At 43.8% G+C, this 26,492-nt stretch overlaps 1 protein-coding gene across 3 annotated transcripts in view; it reads right to left on the bottom strand.

The window, feature by feature from the left end:
* The window catches only part of LOC137432596 (focal adhesion kinase 1), a 134,189-nt gene that overhangs the window by 47,005 nt on the left and 60,692 nt on the right, over nt 1-26,492 (bottom strand). The gene's annotated exons all lie outside the window — the stretch shown is intronic.

The raw sequence follows: 26,492 nt of genomic DNA, 5'->3' as shown, positions 1-26,492 counted from the left end.
TCTCTGGTCGTCGTCAACGTGTGGCCCTGAATGGTTTTCTCTCATCTCCCCTTCCTGTTCAGACTGGAGTTCCCCAAAGCAGTGTTCGGGGCCTTGTGCTTTTTCTGGTCTTCATCAATGATCTCTCCGACTCTCAGGAAAATCCTCTATCTCTTTGCTGATGACTCCACTCTCTGCCGCTCCATTCCTCATCCCTCAGATCGGCAGTCTACAGCCTCCTCACTCTCTGCAGACCTGGACAAAATCACAGACTGGTCAAACAAGTGGAACATGTCTTTCAGTCCTGACAAATCTCACACTCTCACCATGTCTCTCCAAAAAGACCTACTGGACAACCCTCCCATCTACTTTCTCAACAATCCTCTGCAAGAAGTTCTGTCATTCAAGCTTTTGGGTCTCACAATCTGCCATGATCTTACCTGGGAAAACCACATTTCCAAGCTGGCCTCCAAAGCCAGTCTCCAATTGGGCATCCTCCGTCGTGTGAAGTCCTTGCTTGGCACACCTCAGCTCCTCACCACATACAATACTTTCATCCGCCGCTCAATGGAATACTGTTCTCCCCTCTGGGCCGGTGCTCCTGCCTCACACCTAGCTTGGCTTCACGCTGTTGAAACCAAAGCTTTCAAAATCATTGAATCTCCCGCGATGAAGCTAACTCCGAGGGCCTTTCACTCACTCACCACAGGCTGGTTGGTGGTCTGTCTTCTACAGACTCCTCTCTGGCCTTGCTCCCCCAGCTCTCTCTGTGCTCTGTCCCCAAATATTCCTACAGGTCGCACAAGATCTGCCAGCAACCCTCTTATGGTTAAACTGCCAAAATCAAGACTTTATTCACCTTCACTCTTTCATTCCTCTTTTCTCCCGCCTCTGGAACAAACTCTCTCACTCTCTTCAATCCCACTCCTCCCTCCAGGTCTTTAAAACAGCTGTTCACCACCATCTCTCATCTTTCCCGATCCAAAACTTTTATCTTTTCTACCCCCGTTAATTCACCCCAAATCCACTTTTTTGAAATACCAACTTCTTTCCTGGAAGTCCTAGCAGTGTCCACGTGTTTTTGTTTTTTTTACCTCTCCCAACCCCACCTTCCCATGCCTCCTCTCCCCAAGCGCTCTCCCAAGTCCTCTCCCTCCCACAGATCTCCCGATATCCCTGCTCTCCATCTTGTCTCCCGCTCCCTTTATCATATGTTTTATGTGTCAGTTTGTCTTTTTGTGATCAATGTTAGCTCTTACCCGAGCCTCGATCTTGTATACAAAAAAAACCAAAAGAAAAACCTGTTATCCCCATCGAATTATGACATCATAATGAAGGAACTGATGACATAATCATTAACATATATTATTCCCAATGGAGAGTACTTGACAATGAGCCATGTTTCAATTTTTTTCCATGGAGCGGTTTCAGATATAGAGGTGCAACGTTTTTCGATTTTTTTCAAGATGGCACCTGTACCACGTGACCTATGAGGTTATAATTATCATTAAAATATTCTACAGGAGGAGGCATTCCTATGGTGAAAATTTCGTGTCCATCGTACTAACAGTTGCAGAGAATTGTTTTTTCATACTGATCAGATCAAGCGTTGATATATTCCAATGAGCCTTGTTTCAATTTTTCCCATTGAGCTGTTTCAGACATATAGAGGTGTAACGTTTTTCCAAGATTGCGTCCATACCACGTGACCTATGACATCATAATTATGAATAAAACAAGTAAAAAGGGCTTGTAATATATTATAAACCATAAACACACATGATTAGCTTTTTAAAAAGTCGTTGATGCTGTTTATAACATTAAACAAAGAAATTTGGAGGAATCCCGACATCCGTGAGGTAAGTTTTACTTGCAGAACTGAGGGAAGATCTACTGTAATCAATGTACCCTACAAGGGTTGGGGGTGCGCTCATTTACCAAGCAGGTAGCTTGCGCTTGCCAAGCCAGCCGTTCATTAACGGTTTTGAATGGAGTACTTGCTCGAATGCTTAAACCACTTGGCGCTCTCTCCACAAGAACCTTGGTAAATGAACACACACCCAATGTTCTTGAGACTCGACCCTAGATCGACTGTACTCTACATACCCCAAAGAGGAATGACCCTTTCTGCATCTCCCGTAGTGAGCGGTGTATGAGTAAATTAAAATGTCAGTTGGTGGAGTCAGCCATCGTAATGACATCATAGATGTAATGACGTAACGGACACAAAACTGCTGCTACTTTAATATGTAGAAGATGATATATTTTAACTTCCAGTATGTTTGCATTCACAACGAAGGGATTAGTGTTACGATTAGATTAACTATAATATTAACGTTCCGTTATCATTATCTTACTATAATTCACCAAATGTCCGTCTGTTCCCAGGTACCGCAAAAACGGCTGAACCGATCGCAACGATATTTTGGGTGGGTAATCCTGGGACCCCCTGGAGTAAAATAGGCTATATTGTTTTTCCAATTTCAGCTTTGGTATCCAGCATTTTCAGGTTTGGACTCCCGCCTAACGTTATTGTCCCGGGTACCGCAAAAATGGATGCACCGATCGCAACGATTTCCTGGAACCCCTGCAGTAAAATCCTACGATAATTCACCAAAAGAACATGACATGTACTTATACAAAGAAAAACGGCTGAACAGTATTTCATAAACATTTCATTGCGGAACTGAGGAAAATCCTGAAGAGTTACGAACCTGCCACGAATACGGAAGTGGACAGGTTACGGCAATGAGCTGGTTTGATAATATCCCAATGCAACCGTCATTTAAAACAGTATTTTGTTAAAGTATCAATTGATGATTGGAATTGAGTGAATACAAGTATGATTTTGAATTCGTAATTGTATTCACCCAACCATACGAAACTTCACGTCAGGATTTAAATATTTGTTTATGTCACGAATGTTGTTAAAAGTTTATTTTTTGTATTAATGTTATTTAATTTGTGATTGGAGTTATGCTGTTTGGAATTTAAAAAAGAGATATCGTGTTCAAGTGAATGACGAAATGCCGTGATGGTTTCTACTTTGTAAACGTGAAATTCGCGGATCGCCATATGCAGATTCGCCATTGACTGCGTATAGAACAAACGTACCCATTTGTTTGCGAATGGGTACGTTTTTCATGGAAGTCCTTTACAAACTTGCGGTCCATGTTTGACGTGCAACTGAAGGTGCTACAGGAATGTGGAATTTATTGGTTTCATGCTTTAGCATTCGCCGTTTCTGCATTGTCTGTTGGCTTCTGGCCTCCCACCCGTGCGTAGCACGGGTACCTCACTAGTTATGAAAATGATATTGCTATCAAAGAACCGAGGCGAATTCCTTACTTCCGCGGTTATTAATATTAGTGCCGAACACCGCTTAGATCATTGATCATGAACCAGACACCGCTTCAATCTATTAACTTTGTATTCATGACACTGGGATTAAAGTGTTATGGATATATTTACTATATTATTAAAACGAAAATTATACTACTGAAACGATACACTACTGTATTAAGAAACCTCGGGCTTAATTTGTCTGAAGCGGTCCGAAGGTGAGGCATAACGCCGAAGGCCTGTACGTACCGTATTGTTGGAAGAGCCGTAACGTCTATGCTTTCGATATTTGATGGTCATCTTACTATAATTCACCAAATGTCTGTCTGTCTGTTCGAAGGTACCGTAAAAACTGCTGAACCGATCGCAAAGATATTTTGGGTGGGTAATCCTGGGATCTCCAGGAGTAGAATAGGCTATTTCGTTTTCGCGATTTCAGCTTTGGTCTCCAGAATTCTCAGGTTTGGACTCCTGCTTAACATTCACGTTCGCATAACGTCCATTGTAACGATGTTCTCATTGTGACGATGTATGTGTTCACGGTAGTGTTTGACGTGACGGTGTGAACGTAATTTCGTAATGTTTTTCGTTTCGTAATCCTTTAATGAACGATTAATGTTTAATGTTTAATGCCCTTCGATGTCCGTCCGGGGCCGCACGTGCGCTGCACTGGATGGGCCAGCGTGTACCTTGCCCTTCGCCGTCAGGCTCGGGTAAACCACTGAGCCCCAACCGTGATGGGAACTGGGGCTTGAGACAGTGTCCCACGAACGAGGAATTCCCAGTAAGCGCGAGTCATCAGCTCCCGTTGATTAAGTCCCTGCCCTTTGTACACACCGCCCATCGCTACTACCGATCTGACGGTTTGATGAGATCCTCGGATCAGCCCCTGCACGGGCCGTTCTCGGCTCTTGCCGGTGCGCCGAAAAGATGAGCTAACTTGACTGTCTAGAGGAAGTAAAATTTGTAACAAGGTTTCCGTCGGTAAACCTGAGGAAGGATCATTATCGGGACAACATGAGAGCGAGCGAGACACGAGACGTACATGGTACGTGATCGTCCATTTACTGTTTAGCCATGTACTGTTTAGATTTTGATGATTTGCGTGTGATATGATTCAACGGATGTTTATATGAATCGTTTAAAATAAAAAAGCCTTCAATTTCTGATATTTTACGTGATATTCACCACCAGATATTTTACGTTTTCATTTGGGCTTCCCAATTGAAGCCCCGCCCGTAGGGCAGGTACTGTTGCTTGTTTTAATAATTGGTTTGTTCACGTTTCACACTGAATGAAAAATGTAAAGGTGGAGCATGGCGATTGTGATATATGACAGGTTCGACGATATGTTCGGCATGAACGGCATATAAATCAAAATGGCAGTGTGTGGAGAGTCAGACGCCATATGCCGTAATGACATCACCCTGTCATGTAACCAAATCCTCAGTTCTGATTGGTATACGTTTGAGGGGATACACAGTCACGTGAAAAAGTAAGTACACCCCATGTAAAGTTTTGACCTTTTCAACAAATTTCAACATACAGTTATTTGATCTTCATTTCAACAACATTGATAGATGAAGGCGATATAATATAACAAATATCATGAAACATTTAAATTTTGTCGTCCATTGTATAATTTAAATAAACATAAATGCAAATTTCGCATATGGAAAAAGGAAGTACACCCCATGAAATGTTTTAAATCTTTTTAGCATATGTGGACATATCAATATTTGATCTTCATTTAAACAGTATCTATAGATAAAGGTGATCTAATTGAACAAAAAACAATGAAAATTTGACTTTGCAATAATTTATTCAACAAAAAATTAACAGATGCCATTTCCTTCTTTGGAAAAAGTAAGTACACCCTTGGCTCTAATAGGTGGTATTGCCCCCTTTGGCAGAAACAACCTCAAGTAGGCGTTTCTTATAACTCTACCAGTCTCTGACATCGACTGGGAGAAATTTTTGCCCACTCCTCCATGCAGAATTCTTTCAGCTGTGCGATGTTTGAGGGATTTCTTGCATGCACAGCTCGTTTCAAATCCCCCCCACAACATCTCGATGGGATTTAGATCCGGGCTTTGACTTGACCATTGCAGAACCCTCCATTTCTTTCTTTTCAGTCATTCCTTGGTGGATTTACTGGTATGTTTAGGGTCATTGTCATGTTGCAAGGTCCACCTTCGGTTGAGCTTCAACTTTCCGACAGATGGCCTCACATTATCCTCAAGCACCCTCTGGTACAATGAAGAATTCATCATGGATTCTATGATGGTGAGCTGCCCAGGCCCTGATGCAGCAAAGCTGCCCCAAACCATAATATTTCCACCACCATGCTTTACAGTTGGTATCAGGTTCTTGTGGTCAAATGCTGTCTTTGGTTTTCGCCAAACATGTCTTCTGGTACTGTGGCCAAATAGCTCTACCTTTGACTCATCTGTCCAGAGCACATTGTTCCAGAAGTGCTGTTCTTTGCCTCGGTGTTCATTGGCAAACTTTAGTCTTGCCCTGATGTTCTTTCTGGACAGCAAAGGTTTCCTCCTGGCACACCTCCCATGTAGATCAAATTTGTGCAGCCTCTTTCAATGGTAGACTCGTGCACTTTGACATCAACAGTGGCAAGAGATACCTGTAGGTCCCGTGATGACATTCTGGGGTTCTTGGAGAATTCTTTCAGCATCTTGCGGTCTGCTCTCGGGCTGAACTTGCTGGGGCGGCCTGGCCTGAATAAGTTGGCAGTTGTTTGGAATCTTCTCCACTTGTAGATGATCTTCCGGACAACAACAACAACATGCATTTTAAGGCCATTTTCCCTGCTGGAGCGGGGGTTAGCCTTGCGGTCCCCATGACAATCTTCTCCATTTTGCCCTATTTTCTGCATCTCTCCTTGTTAACCCCCTTGCCCGCATTTCTTCTTCCACCATCTTTAGCCAAGTCTTTCTCGGTCTTCCCCGTCCTCTACTTCCTTCTACATTAATTTCCATCACTCTTCTCAACCAGTCACTTTCATCCTTCCTCAACACATGACCAAACCATCTCAACCTGTTCCTCTTCACAGCATCAATCACAGGCAATATTCCCATCATCTTTCGCAATTCATCATTTGTCTTCCTCTCTCTCAACGATACTCCGCACATCCATCGAACCATTCGCATTTCCACCTTTTCCAGCCTTCGTTGCTGCTCTACGTTCATTACCCATGTCTCGCTCCCATAAATCATAACACTTCTCACACATGCAGCATACACCTTTCCCTTCAGCTTCAGCGACACTCTCCTCCTCATCAGCACGCCACTCAGTTCCCGAAACTTCTTCCATGCACATCTCACTCGAGCAACCGTTGCCGAGTCTGATCCACCTTCTCCATTCAGCATGTCTCCGAGGTAGCAAAATGTTTTCACACCTTCCAGCTTCACGCCGTCTCCAAGATCCAACTCAACATTTCCTCCATCTGCAGCTCCCTCTGTGCACACCTTACATTTGAATGTAGCTGCCACACTGGTAAATGACCCTCTCAGACCACTACATTTTTGATGAACCCACTCAGCGCACATTGTACATTGAATGGAGTTCACTCCGACACCCTTCCTGCACACAGCACACGGCCATTTCCCAGTTCTTTCCACCTCACCACATGCTTTACCACTTGCCATCACCTTCGTCTTTCCAATATTCACCTTCAGACCTTTTGTCTCCATACATTCCTTCCACTTGTTCATCTTTTCCTTCAGTCCATCCATACTTTCCGCAATCAACACCAGATCATCTGCATACAACAACTCCCACGGTAAACCCTCCTTTACGTTCTGAGCCAGCACCTCCATCACAGCTACAAATAGTAGTTGACTTAGTACCGACCCCTGATGCACTCCCACCTTCACCTCAAACTCACCACTGTTCCCGTCCTTCGTCCTGACAGCTGTGCGCGCTCTTTTGTACATTGCCATCACTACTCTGATCAACCATTCCTCCACTCCTAACTTCCTCAATGCCCATGTCAATACTTTGCGTGGAACCCGATCGAATGCTTTCTCCAGATCAACAAACCCAAAAAACAACTTCTTCCTCTTCTCCATGTACTTCTCCTGCAACTGCCTCACAATGAAAAGCGCATCTATCGTTCCTCTTCCTGGCATAAATCCAAACTGCATTTCGTTGATCTTCACTTTCTTCCTTATCCTCCTCTCCAACACCCTTTCCAATACCTTCATTCCATGCTCCAATAACTTTATCGCTCGGTACGAGCCACACTCCAGAGGGTCACCTTTCCCCTTGTATAGAGGGACGAGGGTACTCAGTTCCCAATCCACTGGAATGCGGCCTTCTTTCACCACCAGATTACAGATCTCTGTCATTCTCTTCACACCCCAACTTCCTGCTGCCTTCAACATATCTCCCACAACTCCCGTCGGCCCTCCGGCTTTTCCAATCTTCATTGCTTTTATCGCTTCCTCAACTTCCTTCTCAGTTATCTTCTCTGCCGGTCCTAAAACTGGGTTACTCTCGATGTTGCCATCCCATTCATTCTCTGTATTCAACAGCATTTCCATATATCTTTTCCATCTTCCTTTAATTCCATCTGGGTCGACAACGATTTGTCCCACTTCATCCTTCAAGCAACTCACCCCCATCACATCACACGTCTCTTTCGCTATGTGCTTTGCAATCCTGACTACTGCTTTCTGACCCTCTTCCGAATCCAAGCGTTCTCCGAACATTTTCCTACTTGCCTCCTGCGCCTTTGCTACCTCTTTCTTTGCAGCCTTCCTGGCTGCCTTATAACTTTCATGCTCTGCTGTTTCTGCTCCCGTACCCTTCGCCTTCTGCCACTCCTTGAACTTCTTCCTCTTCTCGTCAACCCTCTTTCCAACTTCATCATCCCACCACCATGTTTCCGAGTGCCTCGGTGGTCCTTTTGTCCATCCACATACCTCACCAACGGCTCCCAACAGACTAGCTTTCATTGACATCCAACCACTTTCAACCCCAACCACATCATCCTCTACCCTACTCAGCCTCTCTTTTAATGCCTCCCTTACTGTCACCTCTTTCAACCTCCACACCTTCATTCTTGGTTGGTACTTCACCCGCCGAGCTCTCCTCGCACCTTTCACCCTTATGTCGCAGACAACCTCTCCAACCTCAATTCCCTCTCCAACTCATTCCACCTCAAAAAAAAGAAATTCAATATCTTATACGTCTCCCTCACTACATGGTCTAAATTCACATTCATTCCATCGCTCCTCCATCATTCTGAACCGGATTGCTAACTTGAAAATCACAACAAACCCAATTTGTTTTCAATGTTCGTCTTTCATTAATCATCCACTTTCTAAACTCCCCTCTTGCCCCTCCCATCCAAATCCCTCCCCTTGCACCTACACTCCTAAACTCCCCCCTTGCCCCACCACTCTTAAACTCCCCCCCTACCCCTCCACTCCTGAACTCCCCCCTTGCCCTTCCACTCCTGAACTCCCCCCTTGCCCTTCCCCTCCTAAACTCCCCCCTCACTCCTCCCCTTCAAAACTCCCCCCCAACCCCTCCCATTCAAATCTCCCCCCATACCATTCCTCTCCAATTCTCCCTCCTCCCCCCTCCTCCTCAAAGCTGCCTCCTCCCCACTTCGTCTCCCTTCTATCTCATACCTCCACCCCCCCCCAACCTTCTTCTTTCCTCTGCCCTCCCTCAAACAACCCCTCTCTGTGCCTCATCCCTTCACCTTCAAACCTTTCATCCTCCTCATCCTTCCCTTTCTTGGAACTCTTCTGCAATCGCTGACACACTAACAACTGCTCTCCCTACCTCCCCCTCTCATCCTTCATCTTACCCTACTCCTCCCCTCCCCTGTCCTGTACCCGATGCTCCCCCTCTCTCTTCATTAACGGTATGGACCTCAAACATCCGGGGCCTTCGCTCAAACCTGACTGATCTCTCCATACAGGTTGCTTCTGACAATCCAGACTTGATCTGCTTAACAGAGACTTTCCTCCTTCAAGATGTCTCTGATTCCTTAATATCTCTTCCTGGTTACTCCCTCCTCCGGTATGATAGACCTGAGCCTCGGCCTGGTGGTGGGGTGGCTATCTTTATCAAAAACTCTCTTCCTCACTCTCCTTGCACTGCCCTCTCTCCTCCTCACCCCCAGGAGTACCTCTGGCTACGGCTTCCTCTCCGCTCCCACCTTTTGTTCATATGTGTTCTGTACCGTCCCCCAAACAGTGATGACTCCATCTACATTTCACTGTCTGACAACATGGACCAACTTCTATCCACTCATCCCAACTCTCTCTTCCTCATATGTGGTGACTTCAATTGTCATCATGCCACCTGGTTGGGTGTGGGTTCCTCTCTCACCAGTCATGGCACCTCAGCAAAGGACTTCTGTGACTCACTGGGATTGACACAATCTGTCAATTTCCCGACCCGGATCTCAGCCAATGGAGTATCTTCTCTTCTAGACTTGGTTATGACTAACTTCCCTGCTAATGTCTGCTGCTCTTCTTCTGCTCCAATCGGTTCTTCTGATCATGTGCTTGTCAAAGTGGACATCTCTCTGGCCATTCTCAGAGAGCCTCCTCAGCGTCGGCGAGTCTGGCATTTCACTCAGGCCGACTGGGACGGTCTTCAAGCAGCCATGAATCGTCTGGATTGGTCTCCCATCTCCACTGCCTCTGACATCAATTCTTCCTGGGAATTCTTCCAAAGCAAACTGATCTCTCTCATGCACAGATTTATCCCATCTCGCCTTCAGTTGTCTTACCCTTCCTCCCGTCCATGGTACACTGAATCTTGTGGTGAGGCAGTTGCCCTGAAACAACTTGCCTTTGCCTCTTGGAAGGCTAATCCAACTGAAGGAAATCTCAGTTCCTTCCACCAAGCTCGGAACAAGTGTGTGTCTACCCTCAGGAGTGCCAGGAAGCACTATCTCTCCTCACTCAAGAATGAACTCTCAAACCTGTCTCCTTCCTCCAAATCCTGGTGGCGTCTGGTCAAATCCGTTTCTGGTGTTTGTTCCCCCTCCATCCCCTCCCTTACCTCAAATGGCCACACAGTTGACATCGCACGTGACAAAGCCGAATGCCTCAACTCTGTGTTTGCCTCAAAATCCTTAGTCCCAAACCCATCTCTCTCTGTTCCCACCTTTCCCAGTCGAACCAAACTGCTCCTGGACTCTGTGACCTTCTCTCCTGACAAGGTGGAGGAGTTTTTGTCAAACCTCGACTCTGATTCTGCAACTGGACCAGATGGCATCAGCCCACGGGTCCTAAAATCCTGCTCTGCCGCTCTATCTCACCCTCTCTCTGTTCTTTTCACCCTATCTTTTGCTCAAGGTCATCTGCCAGCATCCTGGAAATCAGCAAACATTACCGCTTTACACAAAAAAGGTGCAAAAACGGATCCTTGCAACTACAGACCAATCAGCCTGCTCCCAATTATCAGCAAAGTCATGGAATCCATCATTGCTTCGGATATGAAATCTTTCCTCTTCTCCAATGGTTTGATCTCTGATCATCAATTTGGTTTCAGACCAGGTCACTCTACTCTGGACATGCTGCTTCTGCTGTCTCAACAATGGATGGAGGTCCTCAATGCCAAACAGGAAATCAGAGCTGTCTCCCTTGACATATCACGTGCCTTCGATACGGTCTGGCACCCAGCTCTGCTCACCAAACTCTCCTCCTATGGTATCCATGGAAATCTCCATGCATGGCTTGCGGACTTCCTCTCTGGTCGTAGTCAACGTGTGGCCCTGAATGGATTTCTCTCATCTCCCCTTCCCGTTCAGGCTGGAATTCCCCAAGGCAGTGTGCTGGGCCCTGTGCTTTTTCTGGTCTTTATCAATGATCTCTCCGACTCTCTGGAAAATCCTCTGTATCTCTTTGCTGATGACTCCACTCTCTGCCGCTCCATACCTCTTCCCTCAGATCGGCAGTCTGCAGCCTCCTCACTCTCTGAAGACCTGGACAAAATCACAGACTGGTCAAACATGTGGAACATGTCTTTCAATCCTGACAAATCTCACACTCTTACTATGTCTCTCCGAAAAGATCGACTGGACAACCCTCCCATCTACTTTCTCAACAATCCTCTCCAAGAAGTTCTGTCGCTCAAGCTTTTGGGTCTCACCATCTGCCATGATCTTTCTTGGGAAAACCACATTTCCAAGCTGGCCTCCAAAGCCAGTCGCCGACTGGGCATCCTCCGTCATGCGAAGTCCTTCCTAGGCACACCTGAGCTCCTCACCACATACAAGGCTTTCATCCGCAGCTCAATGGAATACTGTTCTCCCCTATGGGCTAGTGCTCCTGCCTCACACCTGGCTCGGCTTCACGCTGTTGAATCCAAAGCTTTCAGAATCATTGGCATCTCCCGCGATGAATCTATCTCTGAAGGCCTTTCACTCACTCACCGCAGGCAGGTAGGTGGTCTTTCTGTCTTCTACCGACTCCTCTCCGGCCTTGCTCCCCCAGCTCTCTCTGTGCTCTGTCCCCCAAATATTCCTACAGGTCGCACAAGATCTGCCAGCCACCCTCTGATGGTTAAACTGCCGAAATCTCGGCTCTCTGCTCACCTTCACTCTTTCATGCCTCTTTTCTCCCGCCTCTGGAACAAACTCCCACACTCACTTCAATCACACTCCTCCCTCCAGGTCTTCAAAACAGCTGTTCACCACCATCTCTTATCTTCCCCCATCCAAAACCTTGATCTTTTCTACCCCCACTAATTCACCCCAGATCCACCTTGTTTGAAATTCCAACTTCTTTCCTGGAAGTCTTGGCAGTGTCCATATGTTTTATACCTCTCCCACCCCCCCCCCCCCCTTCCCATGCCTCCCCCCCAAAGCCCTCTCCCTCCCACAGTTCTCTCCACGTCTCCATGTCTCTCGGTCCCTGCTCTCAAATGTTGTGTTTGTGTCCTTCCCCCTCTCTCCCCATCTTGTCTACCGCTCCCGATGTTATTTGTTTTGTGTGTCTGTTTGTCTTTCTGTGTGATTAATGTTCGCTCTTTCACGAGCCTCGATCTTGTATACAAAAAAAACCAAAAAAAAAAAACCAACAGCAAGTGGTGCTGTGAAACAGCCTCCTCCCCCGGGATCACCTTTGTGTCCCGGAGGTGCCCCCTATCTCGCCTACGCACCATCAGGTAGTCAACGGTTGTCGTCGACCCACCTGACGTGTATGTAACAAGCTTATTATCCTCTTTCTGGAACTGAGTATTACAAATCAGCTCCATCAGCAAACTCCAAAATCCTTTCACCTTCTCCATTTCTCACACCATATCCGTAACCCCCATGAACTCCCTCAAAACCATCCATACTCCTTCCCACATGTCCATTCAGGTCTCCTCCCACCACAACAACTTCCTCATCTTTCACGTTTTCCATCAGCTTCTCAATCGCACACCAGAACTTGTCCTTCTCTTCATTGCTTCGACCAACCTGCGGAGCATACCTCGAGATGACGTTCACCAAGAGCTTTCCAATCATCATTTTCACCATCATCAACCTATCACTCACTCTCGTCAAACTCACCACACTGTCTACGAACTCCTCAGAAACCAGGACACCAACACCATTCACGCCCTCCGGGCACCTTTCCCACACAAACTTGTATTTCTGTCCCTGCCTCCCCTTCACCATTCTCACACCACTTCCCTTCCATCTCGTCTCCTGCACACAACATATGTCCACTCTTCTTCTGACCAATACTTCCACCACTTCTCCTGATCTCCCTGTCATTGTCCCTACATTCCATGTCCCAAACCTCAGAAACCGATCTCCACTTCGGGCTGCACCCTGCCCACATATAGTTGTAGTTGTCATGTTTCTCTTTTTGAGGCAATGTTTTTATGTCCGGATGCCCTTCCTGACGCCAACCCTCTTAGTCGTCTCTTACGACACGCAGGGATACGGTGTACCTATTCTGACCAGGGTACACACTGGGAAACGTTTAACATGGAAATTCTGGGGGTGGGGGGGGGGGGAAGGAGCATCAGCATGACATGATGACATTCTGGGGTTCTTGGAGAATTCTTTCAGCATCTTGCGGTCTGCTCTAGGGCTGAACTTGCTGGGGCGGCCTGGCCTGAATAAGTTGGCAGTTGTTTGGAATCTTCTCCACTTGTAGATGATCTTCCGGACAGTCGAATGATATTTGTTATATTATATCACCTTTATCTATCAATATTGTTGAAATGAAGATCAAATAGCTATGTTGAAATATGTTGAAAAAGTCAAAACTTTACATGGGGTGTACTTACCTTTTCACGTGACTGTACATACATACATACATACATACATACATACATACATACATACATACATACATACATACATACATACATACATATGGACAGACAAACACTGTTCTCGGCGGCTTTGCCCAATTGGCTATGCCGTAAAAATTATACAGGTGGAGGTGCTCCTATGGTGAAAATGTCATTTTGATTGGACCAACGGTTGCCGAGAAAATTTTAGTTTTGAAAAAGAGTTTTAAAAATGCAGACACGTACGCAACCGAATGCCTAATCCTGCTTTTCGCTTCGCGAGTGCAGCGTAACAAAATACCTTGAATGGTGATTGATTTGCCGTGGAGAAGCTGATTTTCAGGCCTTACACAACAGCCTGGTGTTAGCTTCATGGTTAAGGTGTCTGACTTGATATCTTAGGGTCCTGAGTTTGAACACCTGTCATGCCATTGCATTAACTCCACGTGGGTCGAGTCAGCCTGTCATCCTTCCAAGGCCACAGGCTGCATATGAACCACCCCACCACCAGTCATAATCTGCCCCAGTACATTCAAAAACACTTTCATTTTGCTGTTAACTCCCCCCTATTGCGGTACTAATAACCAATTTCAAACTGCCCTTGCAGTGATTTGGGCATGACCCACAAGCTTTAAACCTGTGTGCTTCAACACAAAACTGCCAGCTGGACAGTGGGCAGTGTGGCTCCAATTTGGCTTACCAGCAAATTCTTTTCTTGCAGCACCCAGGCCCTGGGAATGGACCCTCCTGGGCCCTGGGGTATGGTGTAACTCTCATGAATGACAAAGCATGTCGAGTACATGTTTAGGAAGACCTCATCTCTCCTGACCTGGTAGTGTCGATATTTGAGCTGCACTTCCCATCCCTAGCCCACCCCCCCCCCTCCCTACAATATTGTGCTTTCCCTACCATTTATCTGCTCTTGTATGGAGTTTCTCTTTCAAAGAAAAAAACAACTCAAAACGTTTTGGAAGGGTGATGAAAAAAACTAGGTGGATGAGTTGAGCAGGTGACAAGAACAAGCCGATTCAATTTTGGTTAAGGTCCGGATGCATATCCAGCCTATCAGTGGATACAAAACTTATACTGTTCAGGCTGGCGGAGGTACACTCTCTACCGAGTGCCGTTCTAGTGTAATCTGGTATTGGTGTCTGGTACTCTGTACAGCATGATGGACTGAATGGCCTCCTCTTGCATCAAATTTCCTTGTTATTCTTTCGAAATGCCCTCGAGGGAACAGCAGGAGAATGGAGTAGTGCAGAGCAGATTAACACTGGCAGAGATAGTGGTACAGCGAAATGTTGCTGACAAAAGAACAGAGCACCAGACCCATCAAAGGTTGCTGGCAAAAGGGGGAAAAAAAAAATCCTTTTGGTTCCTAAAATTGTCCCCCTTCCCAACCCTGCTTGCCCCTCACATGACGCGGTGCATCCCCACCGTCGGTGCAATCAGGACATGGTATGTGGCTCCAGCCAAATGCGGCGCTTTTTCTAGTCAGCGGATACGGTCAATAGTGTGATGCGCAGCAGTGGTAGTGTCCTCCTGGGGGCCTGCCCCAGGTGACGACATTGGTGGCACTGGTGGTGACATCACGTTCCCAGGCCGTGCCAACATCGGAGTGAGGGGAAACAGGGGAGCGAACATTCTCATGTGTGCCTGGGCAACTTCATATTAATTACTTTCTCAGGGATCTCTTCACCTTTCCTTGCCTGGCTCTTGCTAGTTCAGACAGGAAGGACAAATCATGCAGCAGTAGCCTTATTTTAGTTAATCACTACTTCACACAACACCGCTTTCCTACAGGATAAAAAAAAACAGGACAACTTTCAGCCTCAATGAGAAGTCCTTGATACAGGTAAAAATGAACTCGACTACGAAAGTAATTGGTCCATGTTTATTGGCCTTGCATATGATGAACTGGCCTGTACCCCACACAATAAATTGTGACAAGAATGGCCCAGGGCATAAGGGGAGCAATTAATTATATAGTTAACTATTTCCTTAAACATAAATGTTTATTTAGATAAGTGGTTTTGTATTTGTGGAAATAGGAAACGTTGGGTCGATCATGTACAGTGCATTCAGAAAGTATTCAAACCCCTTCACTTTTTGTATGTGGGATTTTGGTATAGAGTCATTGTACTGTTGGAAGGTGAACCTTCGGCCCAGTCTGAGGTCCTGAGCGCTGTGCTTCTGGTTTTCATTAAGGATATCTCTGTACTTTGCTCCGTTCATTGTTCCCTCAACCCTGACCAGTCCCCCAGTCCCTGCTGCTGAAAAACACCCCCACAGCATGATGCTGCCACCACCATGCTTCACCGTTGGGATGGTATTGGGCAGGTAATGAGCGGTGCCTGGTTTCCTCCAGACATGATGCTTAGAATTGAGGCCAAACAGTTCAATCTTGGTTTCATCAGACCACAGAATCTTGTTTCTCAGTCTGAGAGTCCTTTAGGTGCTTTTTTGCAAACTCCAAGCGGGCTTTCATCTGTCTTTCACTGAGGAGAGGCTTCCGTCTGGCCACTCTGCCATAAAGCCCAGATCGGTGGAGTGTTCCAGTGATGGTTGTCCTTCTGGAAGTTTCCCCCATCTCCACACAGGATCCCTGGAGCTCAGCCAGTGACCATCGGGTTCTTGGTCACCTCTCTTACCAAGGCCCTTCTCCCCCGATTGCTCGGTTTGGCCGGGCGGCCAGCTCTATCTAGGAAGAGTCCTGGTTGTTCCAAACTTCTTCCATTTAAGAATTATGGAGGCCACTGTGCTCTTGGGAACCTTCAATGCAGCAGAATTTTTTGTAGGCTTCCCCAGATCTGTGCCTCAACACAATCCTGTCTCTGAGCTCTGCAGACAGTTCCTTCGACCTCATGGCTTGGTTTTTGCTCTGATATGCATTGTCAGCTGTGAGACCTTATTTCGACAGGTATGTGCCTTTCCAAATCATGTACAATCAATTGAAATTACCACAGCTGGACTCCAATCAAGGTGTAGAAACATCTCGAAGATGATCAAGAGAAATGGGAGGCACCTGAGCTAAATTTCAAGTGTCATAGCAAAGGGTATGAATACTTATGTCAATGTGATATTTCCGTTTTTTCTTTTTAATAAATTTGCAAAACTTTCTAAAATCCTGTTTTCTCTTTGTCATTATGGGGTATTGAGTGTAGATTGATGAGGGAAAAATTGAAGTTAAACGATTTCAGCATGAGGCTGCAACATAACAAAATGTGAAAAAAGTGAAGGTCTGAATACTTTCTGAATACAACACAACAACAACATGCATTTTAAGGCCATGTTCCCTGCTAGAGCGGGGGTTAGCCTTGCGGTCCCCATGACAATCTTCTCCATTTTGCCCTATTTTCTGCATCTCTCCTTGTTAACCCCCTTGCCCGCATTTCTTCTTCCACCATCTTTAGCCAAGTCTTTCTCGGTCTTCCCCGTCCTCTACTTCCTTCTACATTAACTTCCATCACTCTTCTCAACCAGTCACTTTCATCCTTCCTCAATACATGACCAAACCATCTCAACCTGTTCCTCTTCACAGCATCAATCACAGGCAATATTCCCATCATCTTTCGCAATTCATCATTTGTCTTCCTCTCTCTCAACGATACTCCGCACATCCATCGAACCATTCGCATTTCCACCCTTTCCAGCCTTCGTTGCTGCTCTACGTTCATTACCCATGTCTCGCTCCCATAAATCATAACACTTCTCACACATGCAGCATACACCTTTCCCTTCAGCTTCAGCGACACTCTCCTCCTCATCAGCACGCCACTCAGTTCCCGAAACTTCTTCCATGCACATCTCACTCGAGCAACCGTTGCCGAGTCTGATCCACCTTCTCCATTCAGCATGTCTCCGAGGTAGCAAAATGTTTTCACACCTTCCAGCTTCACGCCGTCTCCAAGATCCAACTCAACATTTCCTCCATCTGCAGCTCCCTCTGTGCACACCTTACATTTGAATGTAGCTGCCACACTGGTTAATGACCCTCTCAGACCACTACATTTTTGATGAACCCACTCAGCACACATTGTACATTGAATGGAGTTCACCCCGACACCCTTCCTACACACAGCACATGGCCACTTCCCAGTTCTTTCCACCTCACCACATGCTTTACCACTTGCCATCACCTTTGTCTTTCCGATATTCACCTTCAGACCTTTTGTCTCCATACATTCCTTCCACTTGTTCATCTTTTCCTTCAGTCCATCCATACTTTCCGCAATCAACACTAGATCATCTGCATACAACAACTCCCACGGTAAACCCTCCTTTACGGTCTGAGCCAGCACCTCCATCACAGCTACAAATAGTAGTGGACTTAGTACCGACCCCTGATGCACTCCCACCTTCACCTCAAACTCACCACTGTTCCCGTCCTTCGTCCTTACAGCTGTGCGTGCTCTTTTGTACATTGCCATCACTACTCTGATCAACCATTCCTCCACTCCTAACTTCCTCAATGCCCATGTCAATGCCCTTTGCGGATTGCCCTTTGCGTGGAACCCTATCGAATGCTTTCTCCAGATCAACAAACCCAAAAAACAACTTCTTCCTCTTATCCATGTACTTCTCCTGCAACTGCCTCACAATGAAAAGCGCATCTGTCGTTCCTCTTCCTGGCATAAATCCAAACTGCATTTCGTCGATCTTCACTTTCTTCCTTATCCTCCTCTCCAACACCCTTTCCAATACATTCATTCCATGCTCCAATAACTTTATCGCTCGGTACGAGCCACACTCCAGAGGGTCACCTTTCCCCTTGTATAGAGGGACGAGGGTACTCAGTTCCCAATCCACTGGAATGCGGCCTTCTTTCACCACCAAATTACAGATCTCTGTCATTCTCTTCACACCCCAACTTCCTGCTGCCTTCAACATATCTCCCACAACTCCCTTCGGCCCTCCTGCTTTTCCACTCTTCATTGCTTTTATCGCTTCCTCAACTTCCTTCTCAGTTATCTTCTCTGCCGGTCCTAAAACTGGGTTACTCTCTATGTTGCCATCCCATTCATTCTCTGTATTCAACAGCATTTCCATATATCTTTTCCATCTTCCTTTAATTCCATCTGGGTCGACAACGATTTGTCCCACTTCATCCTTCAAGCAACTCACCCCCATCACATCACACCTCTCTTTCGCTATCTGCTTTGCAATCCTGAATACTGCTTTCTGACCCTCTTCCGAATCCAAGCGTTCTCCGAACATTTTCCTACATGCCTCCTGCGCCTTTGCTACCTCTTTCTTTGCAGCCTTCCTGGCTGCCTTATAACTTTCATGCTCTGCTGTTTCTGCTCCCGTACCCTTCGCCTTCTGCCACTCTTTGAACTTCTTCCTCTTCTCGTCAATCCTCTTTCCAACCTCAACATCCCACCACCATGTTTCCGAGTGCCTCGGTGGTCCTTTTGTCCATCCACATACCTCACCAACGGCTCCCAACAGACTAGCTTTCATTGACATCCAACCACTTTCAAGCTCAACCACATCATCCTCTACCCTACTCAGCCTCTCTTTTAATGCCTCCCTTACTGTCACCTCTTTCAACCTCCACACCTTCATTCTCGGTTGGTACTTCACCCGCCGAGCTCTCCTCGCACCTTTCACCCTTATTTCGCAGACAACCAAGTGGTGCTGTGAAACAGCCTCCTCCCCCAGGATCACCTTTGTGTCCCGGAGGTGCCCCCTATCTCGCCGACGCACCATCAGGTAGTCAACGGCCTTTATAAAGGTAGGCCTTTCTGAATGCACTGTATAAAGTGCTTTTCCACTACTCATCCTCCATGGAATTTTAGAGAACCAGCAACCTTCAAGGGGAAGGCCGACACTCCATACATGTGCCATTTGAAACTATCGGGCAATGGAATTATCAAACCTAGCCCTTTCCAGAGACATGGATACCCATGCTGGGTCATTTTAATTACTATCAGTGGGATACAAAACATCAACTGTTCAGCCTGGTGGAGGAATGCTCTCTACCGAGGGCCGTTCTAGTTTATTCGATGTTACTTCAGCTCACAACCTTCATTTTTGCTTTTACTGAGAATAAATGTATTTCTGTTTGGTTTGATTCTCGCTCTAACTGACTCAATGCCGTTTGTCCACATGGGTAAATTGTGTTTAATTTGGCAACCATGAACATCAGATTGCGCTTAGGTGCGTCTCTTCATTTATAATCACATTAATGACTGCAAACAGATTAGGACAGAGATTGGATTCGGGTAATGATCACCTCTTAACTGCTCAGTTATATTCTCAAGTTTAAATTCTTGTGGTGTGATATGTAGTTACTACTAATCTGGATTTCCTGATGTTCTTTAAATTTACATGGCAGCAGGGCACGGTACCTATACACATATCAATATACTTATAGATTGAAAAAAACCCCAAAAAAAACAGTTTACTGGACTATCTTGAGTATCATATCCCAAGCATTAAGAAAATATTACGTTTATTTCCTTAAAGGACTAAAAAAAAGTCTTTGTATGATTTTTTGGGTGATTGAATGTCATTATACTGTTCCTTCGGTACGAAATTATTTTCAACTAGAACGCCACTCAGTAGAGCGCATACTCCCGCCGTGGGTCAAGTTGGAATAGTATGATTTCACAAAAGTTTGAGGGAGTAGTTCAGTGACAACACAAGACCGACACTGCCCAGATATATTATATACAGCAATACCCCGTTTTGTCATTTCGACCAACGTCAAATCCGACTTTACGCCACTCTTCTAGAGTAAATTTCAGTTCAGCGAACGTCATTATGTGCGACTTTACGTCACTCCGACATCATAATAGGAGGACGTGAAAAATATATATTTAAAATAAATAAAATAGTACATAAAAATTAACAATAAAAGAAGCTAAAAAAACAATTTAAAATATAATAAAAAGCACATAAAAAAAAAAAATGTACGTACGCGTAGCTGCTGGTTCTCATTCAAAACAAAGGCGACGCCATATGCATTTTGTCCTGTGCTGTGTTCGCGTGCTTGCTTTGCCTTTCGCTGTTATTTTTGTGATTATTCCTTTACTGTGTAAAGATTCCTTTATTGTGTAAAACAACCAACGCAACGTGGCAACGGCGAAAACATGACGACGATGCCGGCTCGGACGACCGTGACCGTGTCATGCCTCGAGCCGGGGTGCCTCGGGCACCTTGCCGGCATCCGGCGTCGACGTACCGATCGACGTGTTCATGTGCACATGTGCATGGATTTGCAAATGCCTGCCTGTATGTCATCGTTTCTGCGTATATCGCATCGTCCAAAAAAAAAGAAGCACGCAACTTCGGCCGCTCGAGGAAAGACGGGGCACGTCTACGACTGGGAGGCGAGCATCGATCCCCGGGGCGGCCGGGTTCACGGAACCCTGAGCTCGTTCGTTCGTCACAGACAACACGACACGACACGACCACCGGTGAAACTGCTCGGACACGTTGGGTAAAGCACGCCATAGTGAAGCGGGCCGCGGAGCCACTCGGCACACAAGCCAGCTCACGGTCGACACGTCGGTGCCGGTCACCCTGTTCGAGGAGAAGACCCGACCGATAGAAAACAACGGAGGGACGCCCGACGGGGAGCGGCAAAGATTCAGGGCGAAGCCGCAGCCTCCTCCAGTTATTTACTCTAGTTTTACGGTGTTTGTCTTCATTTTCAGGCATTACGCCCGGTTTACGTCAAAAACCGAGTTACGTCATGGCTTATGGAACCAATTAATGACGTAGGCCGGGGTATTGCTGTATATAGAATATATAGAAGATTATGTAAAAAAAAAAAAAAAAAGGCAATTTCACTTACATTTTCGGATTCAGCGTTCAATTCTATATAAGCGAGTGTATTTTGAGGCATATATGACTTCAAATAAAATTGTAAGCCAGGAAAAACGTTTGTTTCATTCCTCAGAGAAAACTGGCCAAAACATGAAAACAAAACTCGCTCATTTTAAGTCGTACAAGCTAATGCGACCACTCATTCTTCTGGGAAGAATCCCGTGCACATGCTGGTCACACTTATAAGTCACCTAAGTCTTTATAAGTTCATCAAATACTGACACCGCGATTGACATTCACTGAGGTAAATGTTGATATCTCTTCTGAGGTAAAAAAACAAACAAACAAAAAAAGTTTTAAAGCATTATACGTATCAAACGATACATTTTATGAAACGGGGAAAACTAATACACACTTTGGTGGTTTTTAAATGACAGAATATGTCTTTATTTAAAATTAAAAAAATGAACATTGAAGACGACACTGCTAAAAAACATACACCGCTCTAACGCATAACCACAAGTTTAAACTACATTTACAACAAATATGAAAACTATTTTCATATCACAATGTTAATTAAAAACACCTCACAGCCACGTGATTTAAAAACACCTCACCACCACGTCATTTTACACCTCACCACCACATAATTCAAAATACCTCACCATCACGTGATTCAAAACCACCACCACATTATTAGAAACACTTCACAACCACGGAAACAAAAGTTTCAGGGAGTAGTTCAGTGACAACAGACACTGCCCAAATATGTAGATATATAGATAAATAAACCTGAAAATCGCAGAGCCAGAATTATTTTTTGGGCTGGGAAGCCCATGCGAGGTTTCTTCTTATTCAGCCTCTCACAACTCTTGGTGAATATGCGATCTTTCAAAAAAACGTTTGAATTTTGCCAAATCTGTTTTATTCGTTTGTTAATATACCTCAGCCATTGACAAATCTGGAATTATAATTTTATTTGAGGTTCAAATTAACCCGGGACATTGTGTCAAATGATGCCTGCAAGTCTGTACATGTGATAAATAATTAATCGTCCAGTCGAAGACTTCTTCTTCACGCAATAACAATTTCCAGCTTCCAGACCGTACATCCAATCATCTTCAGATTTTGCACACTTGTTACTCTTCATGACTTCTACTACAGTTTGAAGTTTCACGTCGATCAATGAAGTGGTTCAAGAGATATAAATGTTTTTATTATTTGCGTTTAATTAACGATATCTGCCAAACCACGTGACCTATCGCAAATTCCAAAAGGGCATTTTAGTAGACTGATATGCTGAACAGATTTGTGAAGTTTCCCCTCGATTGGATCACAAATGAGGGAGGAGCAAGGTTTAAAATGTTTGTGCTTAAAAACGTCATAACTCTGAAACCATGTGATGCATGACGTCATGTTCGCTGACTTTTTTGTTCGTCATGGGTATGCGATTCTGCCTGCAAAATTTGGCCTCGATCTGTTCAGGCGTTTTGGAGAAAATTGGATTTTAGTGTTTTTCACTCAAAACAATATGGGGACCGAACCACGTGACCTGTGACGTCATAATTACCATTAAAATATTCTGCAGACCGAGTCCCTCCTTTGGTAAAAATTTCCCCTCAATCGGTCCAATTATTGCAGAGAAAATGGTTTTTAAAGGAAAACAGAAAAAAAAATTCCCCAAAAAACTTCCTGGATCCGGAATAATTTCCTGAGCTTCACCAAAAACTAATCAATTCTTCCTTATCCCAAGTGCAATCATCCTACCAACTTTCATCCAAATCCGTTCAGAACTTTTCCAGATATCTTGTTCACAAACACACACACGCACACACGCACACACACACACACACACACACACACACACACACACACACACACACACACACACACACACACACACACACACACACACACACACACACACACACACACACACACACACACACACACACACACACGAATGCATTACTCCCTGGCGGGAGTAATAAATCTTTTTTGCAGTCATTTGTTGGGGGAGTGGTCTGTTAATTTGTAGCTTTCATTTCGACATTAAATCATTACTGCTGACCCCATGGTAAGGAAATAATAGAGCTCATTATTAATGACCAACACCTCATTATTACTGAACAATGACTCATTATTACTGACCAATAAATCATTACTGACCAAAACTTCATTATTACTGACTCCATGGTAAGGAAATACAAGAACTTATTATTACTGACCAATAACTCATTATTACTAACAAATAACTCATTATTACTGACCAATAACTCATTATTACTGACCCCATGGTAAGGAATACAAGAAATTACTGACCAATAACTCATTACTGACCAATAAATCATTACTGACGAATAACTCATTACTGACCAATAACTAATCATTACTGAGCAATAACTCATTACTGACCCCATGGTAAGGAAATACAAGAAATTATTACTGACCAACAACTCATCATTACTGACCAATAACTCATTACTGACCAATAACTCATCATTGCTGACCAATAACACATTATTACTGACTCCATGGTAAGGAAGTACAAGAAATTATTACTGACCAATAACTCATTACTGACCAATAACTCATTACTGACCAATAACTCATTACTGACCAATAACTCATCATTGCTGACCAATAACACATTATTACTGACTCCATGGTAAGGAAGTACAAGAAATTATTACTGACCAATAACTCATTATTACTGACTCCATGGTAAGGAAATACAAGTACTTATTATTACTGATCAATCCCTCATCATTACTGACCAAAACTTCATTTTACTGACGAATAACTCATCATTACTGACCAATAACTCATTATTACTGACCATTAACTCATTATTACTGACTCCATGGTAAGGAAATACAAGAACTTATTATTACTGACCAATAACTCATTATTACTGACTCCATGGTAAGGAAATACAAGAACTTATTATTACTGACCAATAACTCATTATTACTGACTCCATGGTAAGGAAATACAAGAACTTATTACTGACCAATAACTCATAATTACGAACAAATAACTATTACTGACCAATAACTCATTATTACTGACCCCATGGTGAGGAATACAAGAAATTATTACTGACCAATAACTCATTACTGACCAATAACTCATGACTGATCAATAACTAATCATTACTGACCAATAACTCATTACTGATCCCATGGTAAGAAATACAATAAATTATTACTGACCAATAACTCATTACTGACCAATAACTCATGACTGATCAATAACTCATTATTACTGACTCCATGGTAAGGAAATACAAGTACTTATTATTACTGATCAATCCCTCATCATTACTGACCAAAACTTCATTATTACTGACTAATAACTCATTATTACTGACCAATAAATCATCATTACTGGCACAATGGTAAGGAAATACAAGAACTTATTATTACTGACCAATAACTCATTATTACTGACTCCATGGTAAGGAAATACAAGAACTTATTACTGACCAATAACTCATCATTACGAACAAATAACTCATTATTACTGACAAATAACTCATTATTACTGACCCCATGGTGAGGAATACAAGAACTTATTATTACTGATCAATCCCTCATCATTACTGACCAAAACTTCATTATTACTGACCAATAACTCATTATTACTGACCATTAACTCATTATTTCTGGCACCATGGAAAGGAAATACAAGAACTTATTATTACTGACCAATAACTCATCATTACTGACCAATAAATCATCATTACTGGCACAATGGTAAGGAAATACAAGAACCTATTATTACTGACCAATAACTCATTATTACTGGCACAATGGTAAGGAAATACAAGAACTTATTATGACTGACCAATAAATCATCATTACTGGCACAATGGTAAGGAAATACAAGAACCTATTATTACTGACCAATAACTCATTATTACTGGCACAATGGTAAGGAAATACAAGAACTTATTATTACTGACCAATAAATCATCATTACTGGCACAATGGTAAGGAAATATAAGAACCTATTATTACTGACCAATAACTCATTATTACTGACCAATAAATCATCATTACTGGCACAATGGTAAGGAAATATAAGAACCTATTATTACTGACCAATAACTCATTATTATTGGCACAATGGTAAGGAAATACAAGAACCTATTATTACTGACCAATAACTCATTATTACTGGCACAATGGTAAGGAAATACAAGAACCTATTATTACTGACCAATAACTCATTATTACTGGCACAATGGTAAGGAAATACAAGAACCTATTATTACTGACCAATAACTCATTATTACTGGCACAATGGTAAGGAAATACAAGAACCTATTATTACTGACCAATAACTCATTATTACTGGCACAATGGTAAGGAAATACAAGAACCTATTATTACTGACCAATAACTCTATTACTGGCACAATGGTAAGGAAATACAAGAACTTATTACTGACCAATAACTCATCATTACGAACAAATAACTCATTATTACTGACAAATAACTATTACTGACCCCATGGTGAGGAATACAAGAAATTACTGACCAATAACTCATTACTGACCAATAAATAATTACTGATGAATAAATCATTACTGATGAATAAATCATTACTGACGAATAACTCATTCCTGACCAATAACTAATCATTACTGACGAATAACTCATTACTGACCCCATGGTAAGGAAATACAAGAAATTATTACTGACCAATAACTCATTATGACTGACCAATAACTCATTATTACTGACTCCATGGGAAGGAAGTACAAGAAATTATTACTGACCAATAACTCATTATGACTGACCAATAACTCATTATTACTGACTCCATGGGAAGGAAGTACAAGAAATTATTACTGACCAATAACTCATTATGACTGACCAATAACTCATTATTACTGACCCCATGGGAAGGAAGTACAAGAAATTATTACTGACCAATAACTCATTATTACTGACTCAATGGTAATGAAATACAAGTACTTATTATTAATGACCAATCGCTCATCATTACTGACCAAAACTTCATTATTACTGGCACCATGGAAAGAAAATACAAGAACTTATTATTACTGACCAATAACTCATTATTACTGGCACAATGGTAAGGAAATA

Source organism: Myxine glutinosa, chromosome 8 (assembly GCF_964187855.1).
Source record: "Myxine glutinosa chromosome 8, kmMyxGlut1.1, whole genome shotgun sequence".
NCBI classification, from domain to species: Eukaryota; Metazoa; Chordata; class Myxini; order Myxiniformes; family Myxinidae; genus Myxine; species Myxine glutinosa.
Note: the sequence above shows the minus strand (reverse complement) of the source record. Positions and strands in the feature narration are given on the sequence as shown.